General features: G+C 39.8%; 1 long non-coding RNA gene across 1 annotated transcript in view; it reads right to left on the bottom strand.

The window, feature by feature from the left end:
- The window catches only part of LOC145542594 (uncharacterized), a 185,074-nt gene that overhangs the window by 22,872 nt on the left and 136,063 nt on the right, over positions 1 to 26,139 (bottom strand). Inside the window, exons 4-5 of the long non-coding RNA XR_014079967.1 lie at positions 4,179 to 4,330; positions 108 to 237 (exon numbers count right to left, since the gene is read on the bottom strand). This is a non-coding gene — a long non-coding RNA (uncharacterized LOC145542594). The remainder of the gene's footprint in view (positions 1 to 107; positions 238 to 4,178; positions 4,331 to 26,139) is intronic.

Genomic DNA, 26,139 nt, shown 5'->3' with positions numbered 1-26,139 from the left:
TAGGATCCTACTCAAAAACTAGAAAGCATTCTCGTACCCTTGTTAAAAAGATGAGGGAACTAAATTCGAAAATGCTCTATTACTCACGCTGCAAGTAGGACACTTACTAGGAGTCAGGCTTCAGGTACCAAATTCAGTGCTCTTGTTCCTGCATCAGTTGTGCTAAGCTGTTTCAGTCGAGTCAGTGGAGTGAGCATTAAAAAAAACAGCTTCAGGTAAGTAGTGCAAATAAGATACCTTTGAGGAAAAGAAAAAATAGGAAGAGGGTATATAATATAACCCAGTGCTTCTCAAGTAGGGCAGTTTTCTCCCCACTCCCCACCAGAGAATATTTGGCAATGACGGGAGAGATTGTTGTTGTCACAAATGGGAGAGTACTACTGGCATCTAGTGGGTGGAGGACTAGGGTGCTCCTGAACATGCAGTGATGCATAAGAGTCCCCACAACAAAGAATTATCTGGCTCTAAATGTCAACAGCCTTGAGGTTGAAAAACTCTGATAACCTAAGATTTCCTTAGTCTTTTGCACATCAAGCAAGACTAATGCACCATGAAAATCGGTAGTAAGGGATAGAACAATTATCACATTACCTAAAATCATTTAGTCCATTGTTTTAGTTTTAAACATTATTATTTAAAGCAATGTACTTTTCTTACATATAAAACCCTTTAATTGTCATTTAATTACCCTTCAATTCTTTTGCTTGTGATTAACTCATTAAATGTCTTACTAAGTAAAAACAACACAAGCAAGTGAGCTAATTAGCAGCTAATTGTCAGTTACTAAAGATTACTACAAATGACTTACAAATGGCTAGCTTCTTTACTACTACTGGGAATTGCAATTGCTAACCTTAAGGAATTGACTTCAATTTATATTTCAGGGTGTATACATAAACTGCATGACAGAGCGAAAGCAAGAAACTTCCATCCTTTCTTGGGGAAAGAATACATTAGCAAAAGGATTGTTGGCATTCATGACCACATGCCTCCATCCTGCAGCAGAGCCTGGACTGAGGAGCGGCATACTGGAGTCAGAAAAAGCAGACCCCAGAAGCACTGAACTGAGGAGGCGTGGAGACGGCGGTATTTCCAGCACTGGGATGCTAGTAGGGAAGCTGGAACTGAAATCAGAGATCAGGAGTCAGAGTCCTACAACCCCATAAGATCGGTTTTATTATGGTAAACTGGTTCATTTACTGTTATTACTTTTTTCAAGTGGAGAAACTGGGTGCAGAAGAGTTCAGCCACTCACCCAAACTCACATAGTAAGCAAATAGGGATTCAAATCACCAATCTAGACCCAGAAGTTGTTCTCTTTATTGCTAGGAAATGATGCCTTCTCCCTACTACACTGTCAACTCAATACAGAGCCTTCCCCTGCAGAATGAAGTGGCTGGGCTTGTCAAAGAGGTGAGTTGAGTAGAATGTGTAATCTCAAAGAGTGGCCAGTTACATAGGTACCCTGGCCTCAGACACCAAGCCATTGAATAGATCTTAAATCAGATAGATACTTTGGAGTCAGACAGATCTGGGTTTGGATTTTTACTCTGCAGATTATTCTTAGTGTCACTTCTGCTAAGATATTTAATCACTCTCAACCTCAGTTTTCTCATCTCTAAAATGGGAGTAATCTTTATCCTAAAAGTGCTAGGACTAAATAAAATCATACAAAATGATTACACTAGGACCTGGCATATAGTAGGTGTTCCCTTCACTTTTATTGCTATAGCAAATAGTAATCTTGAAAGCATTCTGTTGTAATTTTTTATTTTTGTGTTTAAAGTCTATGTGCTGTACTCTATAAGTCAAAGGTAACACAAGAGAAGTTTCTTGTTTCTACATCATAGAAGTTTTTCTTTACAGTTCATAGTTGCATGGAGTAGGGATATTTATAATTAAGGGAGTGACCAAAAAAGTGACAAAGAAAATTAAGAGAACTGCATTTTTTATGGAAGCTGATCTCCTACTTCCTATGGGCACCAAGAAATAGGCCATAAACTCATTTGCTCTTTCATCACCCAACATTTACTGAATACCTCCTGGCTGCTAGAGACTAATTTATTCACTAGAAATATGTGTATGTGTGTGCTCAGTTGTGTCCGACTCTTCACAACACCACAGACTGTAGCCCACCAGGCTTCTCTGTCCATGGGATTTTCCAGGTAACAATACTGGAGTCAGTTGCCATTTCCTACTTCCAAGCCCAGGAATCAAACCCATGTCTCTTGCATCTCCAGCATTGGCAGGTGGATTCTTTACTACTGCACCACCTGGAAAGCCCATGAAATACAGAAAATCTTAAAAGGAAATAATTTAAGAAAGGGAACAATGACTTTTTCTCCATTCCACAAATACTTATGAAGCAGTAAGTATAAAAAGGCAGAAAACACTGTCAAGATGCCTGCCTCTCCTGGAATTTAGCAAGTTATGTGACATGTTACAACAGGGAGATGGGATACAAAGCACAGATACACAACACTGTCTTCAGATCGGGGATATAATGGGAGCGTCCCAGCAAAATATCTCTGATCTGAAAGGTGAAGGATGAGTAAATGCTTCCTGAGACCCAGAGGCAGCAGAGCACTGTGGTCCTAAGCATGTGGTGAGGAGTCCCAGATCTGACTCTTCCTCCCTGTGTAACCTCAGGCAAGTTATTTAATTGCTCTATGCTCCAGGTCCCTCCTTTATAAAGTAAGGATAATAAGAGTACCCACTCGTGCTGTTGCTGAGTGTACTGAATGCCTAAATAAATGCAATCCCCTCAGAATTCTATCTGGCTCATAATTAAGTGCCCAACAAAGTTGGCTGTCATTTCTCATCCTTGCAGTTTCAGCTCAAACAAGAAGTGAACAGCATGTACAGAAAGTCAAGGGCATGAGAACGGGAACCATTTGGGAGACTGCACATAGATTGATTGGACTGAAGCCAAGCATCCCTCTGGGAGACCAGATCATGTGGAAAGAGGCTGGCTCCAGTATTGACTAACCTGGATTTCATCATGATGGTTATGGGTTATGGGAGACACTGAAGGATTTTTAAGCATGGGAGTGATTGGATCTAAATTCTATTTCAACAAGATGACTCTGTGAACAATGTGGAAAGCAGGTGGGCCAGAGGCAGAACTGGTTGCAAAGGAATCAGTTACAGTGCTATCGCAATACTTTTCCAGGTGAAAATATCAAGGGTCCTGACCTAGGGCAGAGCAGTGAAGATGAACAACCTTCTCATAGGTGAAACAGGCAGGTTGAAACTCTTATTTCGACCTCTTAAAAGATTGATCTTCAATCTCTTACTCATATATTGGGGTTCAAGGTGTAACAAGAAAACTGTTTGTGCATTTTTTTTAGGGCTTGGACAATGTGGATGTGGCTTTTCTTTCTTTTTCTTCCTATTCCTCAACAGATACTTCTTTTCTGAACAAGGTTCAGAATGCATCAAGGTTGATGCATTCTAAGTGCTTGTAGACTTAGAAAGAGTGCAGAAGAATCACTGGTTTCCACAGGCAGGCAGCAGTCTACTTCTACATAGGACCCCTGAGTGGAACGCCAGAGAAAGACATCCTTTGATTTAAATCCCTAAGTGTGCTGTATTACCAAATCTACCTCCCATGCATTATAACACCTCCATGTACTGTATTTCATGACAAGAAGTGGGAGGAAATTTACTCTTAGTCTCATCCATTTCACTGAATTAAATCATGCACTTCTGAAATATGCATCTTAAATTACTAACAATTTGGATTAGTGTCATTTCCATAAAATGTGCTAATAATAAGTTATATGATTTCCCATTTCAGAGAAAGAACTAATTCATCAAGGCTAACTGAGCTGCTTTAGAACCTCCTAAAAAGTGCAGATGAATGTGATTTCAGAATCATTTATTGTTAATGTGCAGAGCTAAATTTGTTGGCAAAATTCCTCTGGTGTTCTTAGTGAATGATTCCAGGTGCAGTTATTAAGGTCAAATATTACAGTGTCACTGTTGAGATTTTTTTCTATAAAAACTAAAGGAGGATTACATGTTTCTTAATAGAGAGTCTCCTAATAAACTATGTTCCAGCTGCAGCTCTTAAGGCAAGATTCATATCACTAAAAATGTGTGCTTATCAAGGTTTCAATTGTAGGCTTAAGAAAATCATAAAATTATAGGCTTAGGTAGGAAGTTACTTAACTCACTGTCTGTTCCCTTGGCTCTAGATGAGACAATATGTAAAATGCTGAAATCCCCTTTAGTATGTGAAAGCCATCTCCAAGGGTCACGGTGGTTTCAGCTGCTCTGGTGGAAAAGGCAGCAACTTCCTCTTTTTCTCATCTTTCTACTTGGGCACCTGCCAAAGATACACATTGGGTCAAGAAGCACAACCTTTCAAACAGAAGGACCATTTATCTTATCAAGGGTATTCAAGGATTTGTACTTTCTCACTGCAAGTTCTAAATAGGCTTATTTAGGACCAGAGTGAAGATGACATAGGACAATAAATTTTCCAAGACTGCCATTCTCCAAAAACCTGTTTCAGAGGTTGACAGCCCTCACAGTTCAGAATCTGAGTATAATCTGAATATACATGCCAGACGGACTTTAAAAATCAAGTTCTGATCTCTCTCCTTTTTTACGTTTACAAACCTATTGATATGAAAGGGCTCCTTCAGGACATATAACTAGGCAAACACAGCTCAAGGATTAGAACTCAGTGATTGCACACTGTCCAAAAAAGCCAAGTGCCTCCCTTGTGTTGTGAAATATACTCATGCTTCTAGTTTTCTTTTGATAATATGATTTTTATTTTCCTCTGTAATATTAGGAGGAGGGGGTATTTGGAGAATTTTACTTCTGACTTGCAAAGTTATTGAGATTTGAGTTACAGGGGAGAGAAATTTACAAGTTGTTGAGTCACTAGTGAATTGTTTTATTGCTTCAGGTGACATGGTGAAGTGCCCCAAAGATAGCTATTCCTTGTTTAAAGGAAGAATCTCAACAATAAAAACGAAAACTACCCTGAATTCCCCTGTCCTCTGGGTAAGTACTTTTGGCACTCGGTATCAGAGCTGAGGAAAACAGTGAACACGAATGGCCAGGAGAATGGAGTTTCTTATGGTTCTTCAGGAGATGAGGAAAATGACAAGGGAGAAGCAGCAATCACAGTTTCAAACTCCTGCCCCACTTTCTCTCCCTCAACCTTATAAAATAATCAAGTGTATCTACCAGTCCTTTCCTAGCTCTGCTTGATATTTAATTTAGTAGGGACTTGTGTTAAGGGCTGCATGCTTAAAAGGACTTATGAGCAGACTGTTTGCAGGAAGCTTTATAGTTTTAGGATTTCAACTCAAACACAATAAAGTAAGTGTTATTTCCTTACAGGAATCTCAATTCCTGCAATAAGGAAAACCGTGAAAATTAAACCTGTTTTACCTGAAAGGGCTCTATGTGTCTCCTGCATATTTTTGTCCAGGACCATGCACTCTGACCCTTGGAGACATGATGAGGGTGGGGGTGGGGAGTGAGAGGAGAGCCGTGGACACTTAGTGATTTAATGTCACTGAAAAAATCACTTGGAGATTTTTGTGGATATTATCAGGACGTACAGCGATTTGTAAAGCTAGCTAAGTAGCCAAGAAATGGCTTTTTAAACTTTTTATTTATTTATTTCATTTTTGGCTGGGCTGGGTCTTTGCAGCGCTCGGGCTTTCTCTAGTTGCAGTGAGTGGGGCTGCTCTTCCTTGTGGGTCCCAGGCTCCAGAGCGGAGGCGCAGTCGTTGTGGTGTGCAGTTTGAGTTGCTTCATGCCCCGTGGGATCTTCCCAGACCAGAGCTTGAAGCTGTGTCCTCTGCATGGGCAGGTGGATTCTTATCCACAGCGCCACCAGGGAAGTCCAAGAAATGACTTTTTAATCTTTCTATTGAAAGTACTTTTAAATGGTAAAATAGAGAAATCGCAGACTGAGAAATGTCTGCCAGCTCTAATGGTCATTTGAATGTAAAGAACAGAATTTGGTCTACAGCCAGGTCTGATGAATTTCCAAATAATAGATACGCAATTAAAAAAAATAAATTTTCTGTTAATCAAAGAATAGGAAGGAAAAAGTCCCTTTTATAGCCTTATGACACTTGCATAAATGGGACTAGACCAGGGCCAGTCAGGAAACGTTTTCGGGTTTTCAGGTCAAACTGTCACAACTACTCAATTCTGCCATTCTGGTGTGAGAACAGCCATAAACAATACAAATGGGCTTGGCTGTGTTCCAATAAAACTTTATTCATAAAAGCAGACAGTGGGCTGATTTTGGTTATACCAATCCTTGGTCTAGACCTTGATGCCAGGCTGGCTACTTAGACTCCTAAGGGGATAAAATTGCAAACTGAAATGTCCAAAGAAGAATTGTGTGAACTGGAGGTAATTGGGTTACCTTAGATGTCTTGTTGACAGATGCCATATAAAACTTTGGTGTGTTCCTCGACCTTTCTCTTGATTTGGTCTTCTTGACTTTCTCCCATAAATTTCAAAGATTTATAGATTAAGGATCTGCTTCTGATTTGGTCTGCTTTAAATCATCCTAATTTAATTGTCAACACTAAAAACTGGATATCATAGACTTGCAGAGCGGGTAGCCTGGTGATAAATCCAACCCACCTCAGTCTTCTAAGGAAAATCACAGCGCATTTTATAAATATGAGGCATGGAAATGGTGATATAAGACTAGCATTAAGTAAGAGACTAATAGACTTCTACTAAGTTTTTTCAATCCTCTTCCATGAGTCACCTTGTAAATTTGAAATGAGAGAATCACTAGATATTTTAACTTCCATGTTTTAGAGTTTTTATTGGAGACATTATGTCTTTAAAATTCACACACCATTTATCACTTTGTTTTATGCAGGGGAAAGGAACTGCCTAATGTCCATATGCGTTGTAGTTTGTTAAAGACTTTCCTTATAAATCAATCTCCAGCTGTGTGTCAGCAACATTGTCACACCGAGAAAAAGAGCCTTGGCTGCTTTCCATATTTTAGGCTTGTCTTCAAATGTCCGGAATTCATTCCACCTCTATACAATCAAAAACCTTAAATGGAGAAAAAGCCTTAGCCAGTCTCCTCCTTCATCACATAAGACAAGCACGGACTGGGCTTCCTTTCACGATGCATGTTGAAGGGGCTCCTCTGGCTGCTGCAGCAGTTTCTCTTAGCAAATAAAGCCTTCCTTTCTGTTTTAACTTTGCTAGTCATAGCCTCAGCTAGCTGACTTATTCTAGAGAATTTCAAGATTTTTTTCAACACATGCAATGTTTCAATTCTTTTCAAAATATTGATTCTTATGATATTGAATAAACAGAATATTCTCATGCAAAAGAGTGCAATTTGTTTGCCTCTATTTGTTAGAGAAAGTACAAGTTGTGTGGATTCCTTGATTACAGCAAAAAAAAAAAAAAAGCTCCTCTTTGCCCCATTCCTGATCACTTGGTCTTCCCAGCCCAGGGCTCCAAACTGCACCTCTGGCATCTCCTGCATTGGCAGGCAGATTCTTTACCGCTAGCACCACCTGGGAAGCCTCATTTGATCTTCATCTACAGTTTATTTTCAATCCTTTATCTAAAGCAGGTTTCCTTACATTTGCCCTATAAGTTGATCCCCTTCTTGCCTGTCAGGGCTCTCTTTAAGGGAATTGTTTAGCAGACCTGTTCCTCAAGATACTCATACAAAGGCAATGCAAGGTATGTTTCTGTGTTAGAAAGGCACAAAAACCACACCCTTTTCTGGTACAGCTATGAAGTATCACGGAAAGAGATGAGATTCAGAGCTAAATGATCTTGATCCAGACACAATGCTGGCTCCGAGTATTTGACTCTGAGCCTCCTCTGAGATGGGGGATCATAACACCTTCGAGTTGTGAGGATTAAAGGAGACAATGCATGTGGAAATGCTCTGCAGACTATCAGATGCTAATCTGGTATAATGTCCCTGATGACTTTCCCAGTACAGAAAAATATTATCTCATGCACATGACCCTACTCTCCTTTGAGCCAGATTGCCTGGGATAGTGTCAGACAGTAGAGGGGAGAGTCACAACAACTTCTGGGAAGTTTCTTGGCTCCTAGTACTCTCTGAAGGCCGCATCAACATATGCTTTTGTAACCTACACCAACGTTGACCTGAGAAGCTTAGAGCAACGATGCTCCACTTGTCCATATAGCCAGGGGAGTGGGAGGGAGGAAACAAGGGGAAAAGAAGGGAATCAAGGAGTTAAAGGGAATATTAGATGATACTATGTCAGAGTTGTTTTATTTCTGTAGAAAGGAGGCTTTTCTTAAGCTATCCCATGCTTGGAAATGCTTTTATTCAATCATACAGATCAAAGGGACCAAGCAGAAAACGGAAACAGCAATGGCAATGGGAAGCTCCCAGAATGTTTAGACAAAGACAAGGACTCTGATCTTAATAGTGAAATGTGAACAACTATCAGCTGAGAGGCACTGAATCTTATGGACTGTAATATTCTAATATTCCCTAACAGTAAAAAGTGACTAACCCAGCATGAACTGTGTGGGATGAGACCTACCTGAAATCAGGAGAAACCCATCCATGAAAAGAACAGTGAAAGAAAAAAAGTCAGATAGGGCCTCCATAAGCGCTTTAACTCTTCTTTAGTAAAGAGGGTAAGAAGTTAACCTTAGAATCACATCTTAAAAAACATACAAAACTACGTTGTATAGAATTTAACCTGTTTCATAGATATATAGGTATGCATCTAAAATAAGTTTTGCTGATTGAATATATATATTTTATAACTTCCAAAAAGTATTTTAGAAAATGCCTTGACGTGTAATATCAACTAGCAATATCAGTATGAAGTCAAAAGCCACTGATAGTCAAATGTCTGGTGTCCAAAACAGGCAAAGGAAGCAGCCCCATCGCTCTCACAGAACTGTGTCATCATCAGGCATTTCCTATCTAGTTCTGCCACACTTCATTCTTACTATGAAATGTGCTTATGACTCATCTTTCTACATATTGTGAGTATAAACTATGAGAATTTGGAATTTTCAAATCACAGATGTTCATGGGGTGGTATGATAAGAGAATTACTTCTTCAAAAAAAACAAAACTAAACTGAAAGTTCTACAAGCGAGAAGGAAAGAGCTCTCAGAAAGAGACCCTCACTGAAAGAGAAGGGATAACTGTCCAAGGGTGAGTTGGCCTCTGAGGAGCACATCCCATGTTTAGTCCTGATACCAGCCATATGCATTCCCTGAAGACACCGCCTTGTTGAGAAAGATTAGAATTTTTAACTGTGGCCTGATTAAAATAAAGGAATTAATAAAACACAAACAAAGAGGGCACTGAAATGTAAAAACAGAATCATCACATTCAACAATTAATAGGCTTAGAATCCCATTATAGCTAGTTTAACAAGCATGATACTCTATAGAGTATTAATAAAAGCATTTAATCAGAACTAAACTGGCTTTGCTATTATTAGCTATGCAGCATTGAAAAATTTTATTTCCATAAACATAATTTTCCACCTTTAAAAAGAGATGACAGCATTTTTTTTCATGTTGTATTATGTGACTCAGTCTCAGGTTTACATTCGACACAAGATGGGCTAATCAAATGCTCTGTTCTGAGAATCTGGATATTTTTAACTGAGAGACAGAGACTGAAAGACTTTGGGATGGAGTGACATTGATACCACTGTTCAAGAGAAAATACCATACAATCCTGCACCTGAGATACTAGGGACTCTCTTTCTCCTTGCTCTTCCGTAGGTACACTTAACTCTTCCTTTGATCCTGTGAGACACCCAGTGATCCTTCAGCAATTGTCTGTGGATTTTTTGTGTTTTTATGTGTGGCCTTAGTGGCCATGACTTGCTTTCTGTATCTTGTAAACAGAAGAATTTTGAATCAAAAAGAAATAGGTCTTAGGAAGGAAAACGGTACAAATAAAAATTCCTGAAGTGAGGGATTGGTCTAAAGTGGGGTCTAAATTGGTCTAGAGCTGGGAAACCTATAGTGTAATGCACAGCGATTGATTCAACAATCCCTGGTTATCCCAGTTATGTGGTGGGGGTGGTATGTGACTGGTGCTGGCCAACTGAATCATCCAAACCCAGAGACTCATTGGAAGTGATTAATTCAGGATAGGCTCATGACCTAGGAGGATTCAGTAACTCAACTGTAGGAACTTTGTTTCAGTTTGGGGGAAGAAAGACTTTCTCTATTGGACAATGAGGGGATGAAATGTAACACTGGAGCAGCAGTCTTAGCTTATTAAACAGAGAATCTGCCTGAGAAAGAATCAACACAGAGGGAAGGAGACCAGAGAATTGAAGAGAATGACCCTTTGTTTGAGAACTTGGGCCTTGAAGCCCTTTAAATTTTTATGTAAAAAGAATATCTTTAATATCTAAATAGTTCAACAGCACCGTTAAAAGCTTTTGGCCACTGATAAAAAGATGGTTAGTCCAACTTGACAAAAACTTGACAATACCATTGCAATTTGAATTTAGGTACAACTATGTTTATAATGATAGTATGCAGGTAGTTTTTAATTATATATTTAAAAGATTTGTAATTTTTTGCATTCAGCACCATTGTCTAAATGTCTTGGCAAAACTTGCTGTGCTTAAGTTACTTCACTCATACACAGATGATGCCATAAAAAAGAGGGTCCGTCTCTTCTGGGAGCCCAAGGTAAAAGACACACACCAGCCTGTCCTGCTACTACACTTGCTGGGAGCCACTGACTAGACACGTGTTTTCTCGTCTTATAAGGATAAAAAAATGACCCAACTTTTTTGAGGATGGAGGACCATAGGCTATCAGGGCATTTATACCATCTACTCGGCCATATTGATGAGAATCTGTTAACCCTTGCTGAAATGCTTTAGTTTGCTTCTTACTGTGTCTAAGACAGACAAGTATTTGCCTCCAAGTTTGCTTTTGTTTTATCTACATTAAGTGATTCTATTTCTGTGTGAAAAGGCCCATTTACCCAGAAGGAAAAGAATCTTTCTAATTCCCTGAAATTAGAAGAGTTGTTTCCAATCCCACTGATACACAGATAGATGGCCTAGATGCTTCACACATAGGAGCCAATAAGTTCTCTTTGGCTCAAACCAATTTGAATTGTATTTTCTATAACTTGTTACCAAAAGAGTCTAGACTAATACAGTCCCTGACTCACAACTAGGCTTATCTAGTCTTGAAGACATAGACAAGCCTGGTAAAATCTGCTCTCTCATCCTCAGAGTTCTTTGCTGATGAGTCTCATATGTTCTATTATCAAAAAACAATGCAGTATAATCAGGTGTTAACTGGAGGTAAGTTTATAAGTATATAAACTTACATTTATAAGGTCATTCCAAATGAATATAAACATTGATTAGTTTGTTGCTGTGTTACTGTTCAGTTGCTAAGTTGTGTCCAACATTTTGTGACCCCATGGGCTACATAATGCCAGGCTTCCTTGTCCTTCATCATCTCCTGGAGTTTGCTCAGACTTATGTCCATGGGGTCAGTAATGCTACCTAACCATTTCATCCTTTGCTGCCTCCTTCTCCTTTTGCCTTCAATCTTTCCCAGCATCAGGGTCTTTTCTAAGGAGTCAGTTCTTCGCATCAGGTGGCCAAAGTTTTGGAGCTTCAGCTTCAGCAACAGTCCTTCCAATGAATATTCAGGGTTGATTTCCTTTAAGATTGATTGGTTTCATCTCCTTGCTGTCCAAGGGACTCTCAAGAGTCTTCTCCAGCATCACAGTTCAAAAGAATCAATTCTTTGACTCAGCTTTCTTTATGGTCTGACTCTCACATCCGTACATGACTACTGGCAAAACCACAGCTTTGACCATACATATTTTTGTCGGTAAAGTAATGTCTCTGCTTTTTAATATGTTGTTTAAGTTTGTCATAGCTTTCCTTCCAAGGAGCAAATGTCTTTTAATTTCATGGCTGTGGTCACCACCCACAGTGATTTTGGAGTCCAAAAAAATAAAATCTGTTGCTGCTTACACTTGTTTCCCTTCTATTTGCCATGAAGTGATGGAACCAGATGCCATGATCTTAGTTTTTTTAATGTTGAGTTTCAAGCCACTTTGATTGCTTTAAATATTTTTATAAAATATTCCATGAAAAGTATCCATTTAACAATGGGAATCATACACTAGTATTTTTTTTAATTTATTTATTTTAATTGGAGGTTAATTACTTTACAATATTGTGGTGGTTTTTGCCATACATTCATATGAATCAGCCATGGGTGTACATGTGTTCCCCATCCTGAACCCCCTCCCACCTCCCTTCCCATCCCATCCCTCAGGGTCATCCCAGTGCACCAGCCTTGAGCACCCTGTCTCATGCATCAAACCTGTTCTGGCGATCTCTTTCACATATGATAATATACATGTTTCATTGCTCTTCTCTCAAATCATCCCACCCTCGCCTTCTCACATAGAGTCCAAAAGACTGTTCTGTACATCTGTATACACTAGAATTTTTATATGCCCAATCCCTAGTAAAATATGTTAGGCATACTAGTTGCATAAAATAATGAAGTTAAATTGAATTAGAAAAAGTTCACTGGGGTAGGAGGATTTGAAGTGAGTTATTGCCAGTACAGAGTCCCTGTAAACTATGTAAAAATGTTGAATGAGAAAAATCTCCTTTTATAAGAAAGAATAAAATGCACAATTATATCAATAAAGTCTAAAATGAGAAAAGTTATGTCAAGGGCTACAGGCAGTCTGATGCTCTGGGGAGAGTAGAATTGCCTGTACTGTATAAGGAGTGAAAAGAGAAAAGGTATTTGCTCAGAAGTTACAGTTAAAGAATCCGGATGCCCTCAAACTATTATAGTAATCCAGGCAGCGAGAAGGCCCAGTTGTGCCATGAGGTGAAGGCTAGTTTGTGCTCTTGGAGTCCACAGCAACCCCAGGACAGTCAGTGGGGCCCCCAGAGGGCTGATCCCACCTGTCTCATGTTCTTCCTCATCCCACACTCATGTATCTGGTTAAAGCAGGGAGGCAGAGGCTGGGAAAAACTTTTGAGTAAAACTTTGTCTTAGGAAAAAGCCGTAGTTCGGAGACAGTCCTCAGGAGCAGTTTTCTCCTAACTGAAATAAAGTTTGATAGTCCCATATTTCCAAGTAGCCTAACTAACACAAACAGCCTAGTTTCCCAATTGGAAAAGTAGACAGAGTGCTACTTGCGCTGTTTCCCTGGAGTTATTATAAGACCCAGTGACAAAATTAACTATGGGTACATGAAAGTGCTTTGTAAATGTGAACACAGTTCGTGATTACAAGTTTTATTTTTGCCCCTCCTTATGTCTGGACTGAGTGTCCTGGCTTTTAGAATCTGGCACTGTGTAAGTTGAGCACTGATGCTGCATAATTAAGGTAGGCTAACTGCTGCAAGCCACAGACCCCAAATCACGCTGGCTCATCGTGGCTTATCCCAATTGCTCACTCATGACACCTCCCATCATGCATCAGCAGGTGATTTTTCATCCCAGCTTCTTGTATCTCATGGCTCCACCCAACCCTAGGTTCCTAGAGCCCTCTCTTTTCCACAAGCAAATGAAGAAACAGAGTCAGGACAGTGTTTGAGATAATTTTATGGACAGTTATGTAACACTTCTACTCACATTCTGTTGTATGGAACCCAATTACGTTGCCATAGCTAACTACAAAAGTGATCTGGAAATGGTCAGCTTTGGTACCCAGCAGGATGAACAGAACATGAATTGTTGGGAGCACTGGACACAGACATTCAGCCAAGGCATAATGAATTTATGCACTTCTTCAGTTTATATAACATGAAAAGATCCTCCCCACCTATGGACTCCCACAGCTTCTGGTGTATGTGTGCGTGTGTGTGTGTGTGTGTGTGTGTGCCCTCAGTTGTTCAGTCATGTCCAACTCTTTGTGATGCCATGGACTGTAGCCCCACTAGGATCCTCTGTCCATGGGATTTTCCAGGCAAACATATTGGAGTGGGTTGCCATTTCCTTCTCCAGGGGATCTTCCTGATCCAGGGATCGAACTTGTATCTCTTGAGTTTCCTGCGTTGGCAGGTGAATATTTTTACCACTATGTCACCTGGAAAGCCCCTCCGTAAAACCTAATTAAGTACACTGTAAGTTACTTGAGTGCAGGAACTTTTTGTCACTTTATTCTCACAATGCTTAAATATAGTGGGTGTTCAAAATACGCTCGTTAAATTGATAAAACTAGTCAGGTACATGATTCACATCCAAAATCAGCTATGGTTTCTTAAACACCTCCCACAATGTCACGTTGCTGCCAAGAAATGGTTGCCTAGTCAGAAAAGTTATTCCAAAACATAGGGCTTTCTACTTTTTTCTTTCAAACCCAGAGACATCCATGACTAAAACAGAACTTGGTACATAGTAAGCACTAATTATAATGTGATGGGTGAGTGAGTGAGTGAGTGAATGAATGAGTGAATAATTTAGTAAGCTACAGATCCAGGAGTTTTATAAATCAACTAATTTTGCTATTTGATCATTCAAGCATTTGGAAATCAGTAACATTAGCTTTTTTCTATCCTCTCATCTTCTTGTAGATTTGGATCCCTGATCCACACAGGCCTAACTGACCCACAACGATCTGTTGTTGCCTCTAACAGCTAGTAACGTTCTAACCTGGCAGATGAAAGACTTCAGTTTTAGTTCTCAATCAAACACTGACTCACTCTATGTTTTTCATCAACTCAGTAGATTCCAGGCCTGCTCCTTCTTCCTTATTTGTCATTCGTTTGGGGCTTTCTCACACACTAGCTTATCGTCTTGTATTAGTTACTGTCCTGTTTCAGATTATCACATAACTCTTCATCTAGGAAGAGATTTTCTCCACAAATTAGTTGGGAACAATATGAAAATATACCCCACATGTTCTTTGTTATTTCTGTCTGACAAGATTTTCCATGCACAAAACAGAAATAGATAAATAGTCCTGAGGTCCACTGATGAATCCTATATTCTATATTCAGCAGACACTTTACACCTGACCATGTACCAGGTGTAACACAGAGCTACCTTAAGTTATAGTCCTTGCCATCAGAGAGCATCTACTGGGGAAAGAAAGATGCTAAACAAATACTTACCATGCATAGCCACAAGTTTATTAAAAAGTATAAAAGAAAAAAGGAATATAGAAGAAAAATGAAGAAACTTAGTAAACTGCCAAGGTTTAAAAAAATCTCAGCTTCACTACTTATTGGCTGCAGGACTTTGACAAACTACTTAACCTCCCTGACGCTCAGTTTTCTCATTTGTAAAATTTTAATAATAACAATAGCCATGTAAAGAAGATTAAATACGTTAATATGCATAAAATGTTTAGAACTGTGCTTGATCTCAGTAAATATCTAACAAATGTTATCTATTATTATTAGTTTTTTTTTTTTTTTTTTTTTATAAATTTATTTATTTTACTTGGGGGCTAATTACTTTACAATATTGTAATAGTTTTTGCCATACATTGACAAGAATCAGCCATGGGTTTACATGTGTTCCCCTTCCCGAACCCCCCACCCACCTCCCTCCCCCTCCCATCCCTCTGGATCATCCCACTGCCCGGGCCCCGAGCCCTTGTCACATGCATCGAACATGGAATGGTGCTCTGTTTCACATATGACAATGTAATATACTTGGTCAGGGCAAACTGAGTTTTGATAAGTATATGCTGGATTCATCCTAGTTGTAAGAACAAAACAACAGAATTATAATTTGGCAAATAATAATAATTGTTTACCAGCTGAGCCACAAGGGAAGGCCAAGAATACTGGAGTGGGTAGCCTTTTCCTTCTGCATTGCAGGCAGATTCTCTACAAGCTGAGAATATTAGAAATAACTAATATTTAGTTATTTTTATTGTCACTTTATCATAAAGTACAAGATATGGTAAGTGATATGCCTGAATCAAAGTGTATTTCAAATAAGCATTTAGAAATAGTTTCTAAAAGCAAGATGGTTCTGGAAGTATTTTACAAGGCACTGTATATTTACAGGGCTTCCCTGATAGCTCAGTTGGTAAAGAATCCGCCTGCAACACAGGAGACCCCAGTTCGATTCCTGGGTCAGGAAGATCCGCTGGTGAAGGGATAGGCTACCACCTCCAGTGTTCTTGGGCTTCCCTTGTGGCTCAGCTTGTAGAGAATCTGCCTGCAATGCAGAAGGAAAAGGCTACCCACTCCAGTATTCTTGGCCTTCCCTTGTGGCTCAGCTGGTAAACAATTATTATTATTTGCCAAATTATAATTCTGTTGTTTTGTTCTTACAACTAGGATGAATCCAGCATATACTTATCAAAACTCAGTTTGCCCTGACCAAGTATATTACATTCATCTGTCATTGAAATGGGTCTGATAAGTATCAGAATCACCACTTTTCTGAATTATTACTGTAAGATACTAACTCGTGAAAACCTTCTAGTTACCAGCAGAGCTTTACTGCTCTCTTTGCTGTGTCTTTGGGTTGCACAGATTCAAACCTGAGATTCAGAACTGAGCTGTTTGTGGATCTGACAGGCTAGTGACACTGTTGGGTATCTGTTTATACGATTTTATGGTGCAGGGTTGATGTATGGGGGAAGACTTTAATACGGGAAGCTCTGAGTCAAAGATAAAGGGGAGAATTAGATTTGGGAGGGAATTGCTAGGCATCTGTCTCCCTGCTGGCCAGAAGGGCTGGCTTCAGAGTCCTACAGAGAGAGAAAATAAGGCCAGCAACTATAAGTTAACGTCTGATAAGGGATATGTGAGATTCTGGGAACAAATTTTTCTTACTCAGGACATGTTATGAAGTGAGACAGAATCAGAGTGAGAGACATTTTATTACACCTAGCCCGTCCCCAAACCCGTGTTCCACTGCCACACACCCGGCATACTTTGACTCCCCCCCGGACGACAGCGAACCCCCAAAGTCCTATTGCCTGAGGCGGGGCGTTGGGAGGGTGGCCGCCGCCAAGCGCGTCAAAAGCTCGACCAGGGAGCAGAGCAGAGCAACCCACTCCACCTTGTTGCTGAGCACGTGTGGGCAGAAGCCCCTCATCTGAGGACTCCCACAGGGAACTAGGAAAGGCTTGGAAAGAGACTCTGATTCTGTAAAATGGGAACTAACGGTCTGCACTCACAGGGGAGCACACAGCGTCAGCAGCAGCAAACCATTTCACTGCCCAGGAAGCCTCACGAGTGGATCCAAACGCACTTCTCTGCCCTAGGAGCCAGACCTTTTCAGAATATCATTCTGCCAGCTTACCTCATATTGTGGCCACATCGCCAGAATGGCTACTTATGGGGAAAGAAATGACAGGAAAAAAAAATGGAATTGGAGACCTGCATATTACTCTAAACTGAATCACTGCAGCATCCACTATTTGTGCTGCATTCTGCATGCACACACACACACACACACACACACACACACACACACACACCACTTATTTTTTGTACCAGAAGAAGAATGCTTTAACCAACTCAGTTCAGTTCAGCTCAGTTCAGTCGCTCAGTCGTGTCCGACTCGTTGCAACCCCACCGACTGCAGCACGCCAGGCCTCCCTGTCCATCACCAACTTCTGGAGCTTACTCATGTCCATTGAGTCGATGATGTCATCCAGCCATCTCATCCTCTGCTATCACCTTCTCCTTCTGCCTTCAATCTTTCCCAGCATCCTTTTCTAAGGAGTCAGTTTTTCCCATCAGGTGGCCAACGTACCGGAGTTTCAGCTTCAACATCAGTCCTTCCAATGAATATTCAGTACTGATATCCTTTAGGATGGACTGGCTGGATCTCCTTGCAGTCCAAGGGGACTCTCAAGAGTCTTCTCCAACACCACAGCTCAAAAGCATCCATTCTTTGGCGCTCAGCTTCCTTTATAGTCCAACTCTCACATCCATACATGAACACTAGAAAAATCATAGCTTTGACTATGCGGACCTTTGTTGACAAAGTAATGTCTCTGCTTTTTAATATGCTGTCTAGGTTGGTCATAACTTTCCTTCCAAGGAGCAAACGTCTTTTAATTTCATGGCTGCAGTCACCATCTGCAGTGATTTTGGGGCCCAAAAAAATAGTCTGTCACTGTTTCCCCACCTAATTTAACCAACTAATGTTTAGCAAAAAAACCAAGCAGATCATTTCCATGTTAACCACCCACTTGACCAAGAGAAAGGCCAGAGGACTGAGGCACATTAGGACTATGATTCCAGAAGTGGTGAAAAGATAGAAGCTGCATCTTACATGTGCCTCCGAATCAGAATCCTTCTATCCCCAAATGGTAGAAATACTTAATTAAATCCATATTTTTTAAGCACTCCAATCTTTTTTAATGTCATTATTTTTCATCTTTTGCATCTGGGTAAATACTCCTATTTTGGCACAGAAAAAGAGAAGGCAGGTTCCAGAAACCATTTTGCTGCTAGGAGACCTAGAGGCCTGAAAATGAGTTTTTGACAAATTGGAGAGCCCACCCCCTTGCCCTGCACTTATACAGCATGGGGCATTTTGTGAGGCGGCTTCCTTCCTTCCATCCCTGAGCCCAGCCCAGACAACATTGCTCAGAGCCCTCCTTGAAACCATGTGATGCCTGGAACCTTACTATTTCAACATGCCTTGGAATCACCCAGGATGGTTGCTGTGACCAAAGCAAGATTTTTAAATTGAAGTCCTTCCATTCTTTGGGTTTGCCTACCTCCTAATGATCTATGCTGCTATGCTGCTGAGAGCGCTTTCTCTGCTTTATTTGGCATCATGCTTTTATGCTGACTATACATTCTATGAGTGAAAAGACTCCTTTCAGATATGGCTCCGAACAGTTGATCTTAAAAGGTTTAGCCTTAACACTAAAAGGTTAAGTATTTCTATACACTCAGCCTTAATTTGGAATTATAGCTTCATTTGACTCCAGAGATTTTTAAAAGTTTCCTGATTATTAAAGGCTTCAACTCTCCCATGTGTGCCAAATTAAGCCAGGAAGGGTTGAAATTCACCACCATACTGAATGAGTTTTTCCCCACTCTGGGTTCTCACAGCACTTCAAACTTCCTTTTAACTCTGTATTTACTAGGTGTCAAAGTCATTTATGTCTTCCTTTCCCTCTAGCCAATAAGTGCCTTAAAGATAATATATTTTAGTTATCTTTTTATCCCCAAAGTCTAACCAAGCACCTGGCAAGGACCCAATAGTTACTCAATATGTATGTTGTTGGCTTAAAATTTCACACATTCATGACAACTATTTTAATACTCTTGGGCAATACTTGTACTAAAAATCATATTTCTTCTTCATTTATACCTCATGTCAGTGAACAACCACAGGCCTGCCTGAAACTATGAGAGGATAATAGTTCTAAGGGGGACAGAGAAGAATATTTAGGAAGATAATAGATATCATATCCATATCAAGATTTCCCTGCTTCTTTACCTATACACTCCATCTTTTCTCATGTTTATTCAAGCTCAAATTCTCCATTATCTGCACTAATTAAGGAAAGCTCTAGTATACATGGTGACTCAGAAGGTAAAGAATCTGCCTGCAATGCAGCAGATTTGATCCCTGGGTCAGGAAGATCCCCTGGAGAAGGGAACGGCTACCCATGCCAGTATTCTTGCCTGAGAATTCCATGGACAGAGGAACCTGGTGGGCTACAGTCCATGGGGTCTCAACGAGTCAGACACTACTGACACACACATTGTGTACATAGTTCCAAAGAGCAGATAATCTAAATTATCCCCTTGTCCTTCTGGAGAACATATCATACAGAAGCAAGAGCCCTAACTTTAGGGACATAAGACTGAAGTCACACTGTCTACCTACAAGATGACCCTGGATGAGTCACTCACCTGTTCTGAAACTCCATTTCTTCACCTGCAACACTTACCTTTCCTAGCTATAGGACTAGTGTCTGGATGGCACAATTTGTACTGTATTTTGCAAATAAAAAAACAGGGTATATGTCTAAGATCATGTGAATATTACATTTGGAATGGAATTTGATAGCAAGGAGTGATGAATAAGTTGACATAGAATTAATAGTCTCTGCCAAATAAGTGTTAAAATAAGTTTATAGTTCTCAAGACTAAACCAAGTGACAATGTGGGTAGGCAGTCCATTCACCTATTAGGTTCAGGGAGAACTGACTAAGGTTATAAAAGAGCCATGACTGAACCATTATATGGTTGGTTTCTTCGCAGATAATCAAGAGTTGACTAATTCACAGTAAGGGCACAAGACAGCACCTTGCACCGCCGTTACCCATATGGTGTAAAAACGAAGGTGGCTTGTGCCAAATGCAGATCCAATTAAAACTTGGAAAGGTTGCTCCATTATCACATTTGCAGTCATAATTAAATTTGTCGCTGAGAAGAGCTGCCAAGCTTGCCTCTCTGTTTTGGAAGGTGGGACATCTGTTAACATTAGCATGGACATGGAGCATGGGAGAAAGTCACAAAAATTCTGCTTCAAAATGAACATTCAAAGTAAACTATATTTTCTTTTAAGGCTCTGAGTAGTAAGACTTCTATTGTTCTATTGCCTCAGTTTCCTTGTTACCTCTCCTAATTTGTGATTTCTTAATGTGAGTGAAAGTCAATCAGTCGTGTCTGACTCTTTGCGACCCCATGGACTATACAGTCCGTGGAATTCTCCAGGCCAGAATGCTGGAGGGGGTAGCCTTTCCCTTCTCCAGGGCATCTTCCCAACCCAGGGATTTCTTAATATAAAGGACTTTTCCCTGACATTGCTCATTGCCAGAGTCAAAACTCTTAATGATTAGAATTCAGATCTGACTAAAATTCAACAAAGAAGGTGATCTATGATCAGAATTTAAAAGTTTTAAAGAAGAATCCCCTTTGATACTTCCTTGAGAGGAGATACCTAGGAAGTGCTGGGATTGTATGTGACTTGATTCAACCACATATAGGAGGCAGCAAAGCTGGAGGGCTCTGGAGCACACAGTTAAGTAATAATATCTATGTATGTGCATTATATCTTACAAGCAACATGAGCTTTCACATTCAAAAATTATTTTAAACCAGATGGCAATCTTATGTAGTAGATAGTTATCTTCTCATTTTGCAGAAAAGTAAATTAAAATTCTGAAACATTGAAATGCTGATAATCTCGCAGCCAAATGGTAGAGAGAGGAGAAATGGAATGCAGGTTTTCTAAATCCTACACCACATATTTGTACTTAATTTATAAGCTACAATTAATTTATGTCAGTAGAGCCAAACATACCACATTAAGAGCTAAATGTTTTCATCTAAACAATTTTTAATATTATGATACTGAAAGATTAAATTAAAATCCCTTTTCCTGCCTACTAGGATGAAACATGAAATTGAATAATATGACCCAAAAGCAACACTCTCACTATATAGCCCTGACAAATCCTACAATGGACTGTGAAGCACCAGGGCCCTGAAATTTATAGTACCAAGAAGGGGAAGGAGAAGAATGCCATAGAAAGAGCTCTAAGCTGAGATACTTGAGCTCTGGTGCTTGAAGCAAAACCTGGGTCAAATCATTTCGCTCATTTCAGCATCATTTCCACAATAAGAGGATGCGATGTGGCAGAAGTACGTTCTCCCCAAGATCCTTTCCAGGCTTAAAAATATCATGATTCCCATGAAGGACACTGAACTAGAATTGGATCTTATATTTTCCTAATGTATTGTCAGGTCTGAGTTTGAATGACTCTCAACTCATGCAGGTTTCACACTTACCAACCTTTTCCCTATAGCAATTCAGCTCCCACACTCTCCAACAAATCACAGTGAGTCTTTAATGATAATACCCCTGAGCAAGGGAGCAAAAAAATTAAGCTCTGCAATTAATGATGTGACAGTGAGAGAGATCTCAGAGCACCTATTTATGGAGGAGGATTCTCAGAAGAGAAAGCAGCCTGCTAGGCCTGAACAGTTAATCTTAAGTGGTTGTTTAATTTTATATGAAAGGTAGTTTGATAAGAAGATGGTAAAAGAAAAATAAAAGCATTCTGTGAATGTATAACTAAATCCAGCCCTTTTGTATGTTTGCATACATATGCAGTGAATTCTAGAATTATTAATTTTACATATAAAATGAGGAGATGGAAAACTAAAAATCAAGAGCAGTGTGGAATACTTTGAAAGGTCGGGATTTTCCAGAGAGGGATTAATTTGGTATTCCTGACCCCCAAACAGAATGTGGCAAGCTTTTAGTCCAAGAAGGACTTTTACGCACATGGCTTTGATCCTCACTGCAACCCTATAAAGAAGAAAGGATGTTATTTCCCCCAATTTAATAGATGGACAGGGCACATTAATGGTTGTGACCAAAGTCACACATTAGGAAATCTGTTATTCGTTTGAAGCCACCAGAAATTAAAATTCCACAAAATATATAATTTCTTCTCATATGCCTGTTTCAGATGACCACTATAACTTACTGATTCAAGTAGCCCATCCCAAAGGCAACCAGAGGAAACAACTAAACATTCAAGAACATATGTCTCAGTAGAGCTAGTATGCAATCTTTCTGAGTCTCTTACAAGTGGTGGTCAAGACAATGTAATATAGTGTCCTTTCTGTCAGAGTTTAGCTTATTACAGATACAATTGTTGTTTTGAATCTACATGACACAGCCAAACTACACATGGATAAATGAATCATTTGTCCTTTAGGCATTTTTTTCTTTCAGTTTTTATAATAACTACTATTATATACATGTTAGTAACGTTACACTTGGATAGCTATTACAGTTCAGTTCAATCCCTCAGTCGTGTCCTACTCTTTGTGACCCCATGGACTGCAGCACGCCAGGCCTCCCTGTCCATCACCAACTCCCGGAGTTTACTCAAGCTCATGTCCATCACGTCAGTGATGCCATCCAACCATCTCATCCTCTGTCGTCCCTTTCTCCTCCCGCCTTCAATCTTTCCCAGCATCAGGAGCTTTTCTAATGAGTCAGCTCTTCACATCAGGTGGTCAAAGTATTGGAGCTTCAGCTTCAGCATCAGTCTTTCCAATGAATATTCAGAACTGATTTCCTTTAATGGACTGGTTGGATTTCCTTGCAGTCCAAGGGGACTCTCAAGAGTCTTCTGCAACAACACAGTTCAAAAGCATCAATTTTTCGATGCATACAGTCGAGTACAATTTAAAAAGATTCCAATATTATATGAACTTAACTCTCTAATAAGCCTTGTGATACATAATCTGTTGGCATTTCCACATTTGCTTAGTTAGCTCTTAAAAGGTATGAAAACTCAGCTCAATCCTGGAATCATTTCCTGACCTCCAAGTCTATGTTTCCATCACAAATTACATTTAGTAATTTTTCCACTGGACTGAAAACTCCCTGAGGTTAAGGGCCTCTTTCTCATTGTATCCTCATCTCCCATCACTTGTTGTTGTTGTTCAGCCACTAAGTCATGTTTAACTCTTTGTGATGTCATGGACTGCAGCACTCTGGGCTCCTCAGTCTTCCACTGTCTCCCAGAGTTTGCTCAGATTCATGTCCACTGAGTCCGTGATGCTGTATAACCATCTCATCCTCTGCCTCTCCCACCTCCTTTTGCCTTCAATCTTTCCCAGCATCAAGGTCTTTTCCAATGAGTCAATACTTGCCATCAGGTGGCCAAAGTATGGGAGCTTCAGCAACAGTCCTTCCAAAGAATATTCAAGGTTGATTTCCTTTAGGATGGACTGGTTAGATCTCCTTGTAGTCCAAGGGACTCTCAAGAGTCTTCTCAGCACCACAGTTCGGAAGCATCAATTCTTCAGCACTCAGCTTTCTTCATGACCCAGCTCTCACATCCATACATGACTAATGGAAAAACCATAGCTTTGACTATATGGACCTTTGTCAGCAAGGTTATGTCTTTGCTTTTTAATATGCCATCTAGGTGTGTCATAGTTTTCCCTCAAGGAGCAAGTGCCTTTTAATTTCATGGCTGCAATCAACATCTCCAGTAATTTTGGAGACCAAGAAAATAAAATCTGTCATTTCTTCCACTTTCTCTCCTTCTATTTGCCATAAAGTGATGGGACTGGGATGTCATAATCTTAGTTTTTTAATGTTGAGTTTCAAGCCAGCTTTTTCACTCTCCCTTTCACCCCCATCAAGGGCTCTTTAGTTTTTCCTCACTTTCTGGCATTAGAATCGTGTTACCTGCATATCTGAGGTTGTTTATATTTCTCCTGGAAACCTTGATTCCAGCTTATAATTCATCCAGCCCAGCATTTTGCATGATGTACTCTGCATAGAAGTTAAATAAGGAGGGTGACAATATACAGCCTTGTCATATTCCTTTCTCAAATTTAAATTAGTCTGTTGTTACATGTCTGATTTTAACTGTTGCTTTTTCACTCTCATACAGGTTTCTCAGGACACAAGTAAAGTGGTCTAGTACTTCTGCCTCTTCAAGAATTTTCAACAGTTTGTTGTGGGAAATCCACACCAGTCATAAGGTTTTGGGGTAGTCAGTGAAGCAGAAGTAGGTGTTTATTGGAACTCCCTTGTTTTTTCCATGATCCAGTGAATTTGAACTCTGGTCCCTCTGCCTTTTCTAAATCCAGCTTGTACATCTGAAAGTTCTCAGTTCATGTACTGCTGAAACCTAGCTTGGAGGATTTTGAGCATAACCCTGCTAGCATGTGAAACGAGCACAACTGTATGGTAGTTTGAACATTCCTTGGCATTGTCCTTCTTTGGGATTGGAATGAAAACTGATCTTTTCCAGTCCTGTGGCCACTGCTGAGTTTTCCAAATTTGCTGATATATTGAGTGAGCATTTTAACAGCATCATTTTTATTTTTTTAGGATTTTAAATAGCTCAGCTGGAATTCCATCACCTCCACTAGCTTTGTTTGTAGTTATGCTTCCTAAGCCTCACTTGACTTATATTCCAGGATGTCCAACTCTAGGTGAGTGACCATACCATCATGTTTATCTGAGTCATTAAGGCCTTTCTCCTATAGTTTCTCTGTGTATTCTTGCCATCTCTTCTTAATCTCTTCTGCTTCTGTTAGGTCCTTACCGTTTCTGTCCTTTGTTGTGCCCATTCTTGCATGAAATATTCCTTGGATATCTCCAATTTTATTGAGATATCAAAGTCTTTCCCATTCTGTTGTTTTCCTCTGTTTCTTTGCATTGCTCATTGAAGAAAGCCTTCTTATCTCTCCTTGCTATTCCCTGGAACTCTGCATTCATTTGGGTATATCTTTCCCTTTCTCCTTTCCCTTTCACTTCTCTTCTTTTTTCAGCTATTTGTAAGGACTTTTAAGACAACCACTTTACCTCCTTGCATTTTTCTCTTTTTTTTTTTTTTGAGGTGGTTTTGGTCATTGCCTCCTGTACAATGTTATGAACCTCTGTCTTCAAGCACTTTGTTTACAAGATCTAATTCCTTGAATCTATTTATCATCTCCACTGTATAATCATAAAGAATTTGATTTAAATGGAACCTGAATGGGCTAATGGTTTTCTCTACTTTTTCAATTTAAGTCTGAATTTTGCAATAAGGAGCTCATGACCTGAGTCACAGTCAGCTCCCGGTCTTGTTTTTACTAACTGTATAGAGCTTCTCCATCTTTGGCTGCAAAGAACATAATCAATCTGATTTTGGCATTGTCCATCTAGTGATGTCCATGTGTAGAGTCCTCTCTTGGTTTGTTGGAGAAGGATGTGTTCTCTGAGCAATGTGTTCTCTTGACAAAACTCTGTTAGCCTTTGCCTTAGTTCCTTTGGTACTCCAAGGCCACACTTGCCCGTTACTCCAGGTATCCCTTGACTTCCTACTTTTGCATTCCAATCCGCTATAATAAAGTCTTTTTGGATTTTTTTTGGTGTTAGTTCTAGAAGGTGTGGTAGGTCTTCATATAACCATTCAACTTCAGCTTCTTTGGCATTTAGTGGTTGGGGCACGGACTTGGATTACTGTGATGCTGAATGGTTTGCCTTGGAAACGAACCAAGAGCATTCTGTCATTTTTGAGATTGTACCCAAGTAGTGTATTCTGGACTCTTTTGTTGACTATGAAGGCTACTCCATTTCTTCTATGGGTTTATTGCCCACAGTAGTAAATTTGCCCACTCCCGTCCATTTTAGTTCACTGATTGCTAAGATATCGATGTTCAGTCTT

The sequence above is a fragment of the Giraffa tippelskirchi genome, chromosome 3 (genome assembly GCF_054371585.1).
Source record: "Giraffa tippelskirchi isolate mGirTip1 chromosome 3, T2T-mGirTip1v1.2.pri, whole genome shotgun sequence".
Taxonomy (NCBI): domain Eukaryota; kingdom Metazoa; phylum Chordata; class Mammalia; order Artiodactyla; family Giraffidae; genus Giraffa; species Giraffa tippelskirchi.
The sequence above is the reverse complement of the archived record's forward strand: the minus strand, read 5'-3'. Positions and strand labels throughout refer to the sequence as shown.